Source organism: Mustelus asterias, unplaced genomic scaffold (assembly GCF_964213995.1).
Source record: "Mustelus asterias unplaced genomic scaffold, sMusAst1.hap1.1 HAP1_SCAFFOLD_1842, whole genome shotgun sequence".
In the NCBI taxonomy this organism is placed as follows: Eukaryota; Metazoa; Chordata; class Chondrichthyes; order Carcharhiniformes; family Triakidae; genus Mustelus; species Mustelus asterias.
Window position 1 is genome coordinate 49,407 of NW_027591787.1, and position 2,775 is coordinate 52,181.

Genomic DNA, 2,775 nt, shown 5'->3' on the forward strand with positions numbered 1-2,775 from the left:
TGCTGACCACATAGTTTTTAACCGCATTCCTGTTGGAACTGCTTTCAGGCCAAGGGTCGTCTGGTCACACTTTTTTTATTCATACTGTCCCATTTGTGGGACATGTGCGTCGCTGGCTGGCCAGCATTTATTGCCCATCCCTAGTTGCCTGAGTGCAGTTGAGAGTCAACTTCATTGCTGTGGCTCTGGAGTCACATGTAGGCCAGACCGGGTAAGGACGGCAGGTTTCCTTCCCTAAAGGAACCAGATGGGTTTTTCCGACAATCGACAATGGGTCATTAGTAGATTCTTAATTCCAGATATTTTTTATTGAATTCAAATTCCACCATCTGCTGTGGCGGGATTCGCACCCGGGTCCCCAGAACATTAGCTGAGTTTCTGGATTAATAGTCTAGCAATAATACCACTGGGCCATTGCCTGCCCCGAATACATGGACTAGTATTGCTTATTATCCAAGAAAATTGCAATCGATCCCTTTATAATTGATGTATTTTCTTAAGAGAACTTTCCAAACGCTCTTAACAACAATTACAGTTTCTATGGAAATTATAAAGTTTAATTGCTGGGTTGATGGTCATTAAGGTTGTATATAGATTGCAGCAGTTACCAGATATATCAGATCCCCATTAAAACTCCAAAGAGTATCAAAACCAGAGACAATAGCTTGCGCCAAGTTATTTGTCATTGGAGTCAGTGACAGCAAATCTATTGTTCGAAATGGGAGATATTCTCCAGTATGGAGAATCTCGAGTGAATAACAACTGCACCATCTAGTGGTAACTGAGTCTAAAACTACAACATTCAATTCCAATACCTCACAAAGGTGAATGGACACCGATCATATCTCTCTGAAATAATCCCATGAACAGGGGCAGCCTGGCCCTCCTGGTATTCTCACGGGGATAGTGGGACACACATTGGGATTCCAGGACAATGACAGTGCAGTACACAGGAAGGTGGGGAGAGACTGATTGTAAAACTACACAGTTCGTTCACCTTGCTGCAATTTTCTGCTCATTACATTTTAACAGCTTGAAGGACTGTGCTCCAATCAAAAAGCAGGCACTTGTATCCTTATGTCACCTTACCGAAAAATCTCAACCTGTTCACTGTTTAGAGTTTTCACAGAAATCAGCTCCAAGGAGCTGTTATCAATCGTTAATAACAAGGACAGCCTCATCAAGAGAGAAGTCCAATTCAGTCACAGGTCTCCTTTAAGTTTATTAACCAATTAATTTGTCTGAATTGTGATGATGGGACTGTGTTTCGCTTCTCGGCCTTTTGGCTAAGATCAAGTGTAGTATGGACCGGCTGCGCTTGGTTGAGGTCATTGGGTTACATTTAAGCTTCATTTGAAGCGGCATCTTGGCCTTTTGGCTAAGATGCAAATGAGATCAAGCCTTGGAGGAGGTGAGTCTGCACCTACTCCAATCAGCTGGGCTCATGTAGATCAGGCCCAAGACAGGTGTGAAGGCCCTGTCTTGTCAGCTTGGATCGGAAATGTCTCAACTTGTTGAGACTCTGAATTGGACTTGATTTGATTGAATTGGAAAAGTATAAAAGATTGTGTAGCGATTCCACCATCGAAAGGCTGTGTCACATATTCCGTACGATCATACTGATCTCATCTCAGCCTCAACTCCACCTCCCTGCCTGTTCTCCATAACCCTTCAACCAATTACTGATTAAAAATCTGTCTGTCTCCTCCTTAAATTTACTCAACATCCCGACAGCCACCTCACTCTGGGGTAGCGAATTCCACGGATTCACCACCCTTTAAAAGAAATAATTTCTCCACATCTCTGTTTTAAATCTGCTACCCCCTCTCCTAAAACTCTGACCTCTTGTTCTAGATTGCCCCACAAGAGGAAACATCCACTCTGCGTCTACTTTATCAATACCTTTTATCATCTTCTACACCGCAATTAGATCACCCCTCATTCTTCTAAACTCAGAAAGTACAGGCCTAAACTGCCCAGTCTCTCTTCATAAGACAAACCTCTCATCTCTGGAATCAATCCAGTGAATCTCCTCTGAACTGTCTTAATACCACTACATCTCTCCTCAAATAATGGGACCAAATCTGCACACAGTACTCCGGGTGCGGTCTCACCAATACCTTGTGTAGTTGCAGCAACACTTCCTTACTTTTAAACTCTTTTAGCTATAAATGCCAAAATTCTATTTGCCTCCCTTATTGCCTTTTTAAAAATTCATTCGCGGGACATGGGCGTCACTGGCTGGCCAGCATTTATTGCCCATCCCTAGTTGCCCTGGAAGGACCGTTGAGAGTCACCCAACCACATTGCTGTGGCTCCGGAGTCACATGTAGGCCAGACCGGGTAAGGATGGCAGATTTCCTTCCCTAAAGGACATTAGTGAACCAGATGGGTTTTTCCAACAATCGACAATGGTTTCATGGCCATCAGTAGATTCTTAATTCCAGATTTGTTTTTCATTGAATTCAAATTCAACCATCTGCTGTGGTGGGATTCGAACCCGGGTCCCCAGAACATTAGCTGAGTTTCTGGATTAGTAATAATACCACTGGACCGTCGCCTCCCCTGCTGTACCTGCATGCCAGTTTTCTGCGACTCATGCACGAGGACACCCAGATCCCTCTGCACCGGACCACCCCGAAGTCTCTCCCCATTTAGGTAATAAGTTGCTTTTCCTTTTTTCTGACCAAAATGGATAAGCTCACACTTATCCACGTTAAACTCTATCTGCTACATTTTGCCCCATTGACTTAACCTATCCATATCCATTTGTAA

At 43.7% G+C, this 2,775-nt stretch overlaps 1 pseudogene; it reads left to right on the top strand.

Annotated features, from left to right (window-relative positions):
• Window positions 1-1,266: 1,266 nt before the first annotated feature.
• Window positions 1,267-1,439, top strand: LOC144488756 (U2 spliceosomal RNA; annotated as a pseudogene).
• The last annotated feature ends 1,336 nt before the right edge of the window (window positions 1,440-2,775 follow it).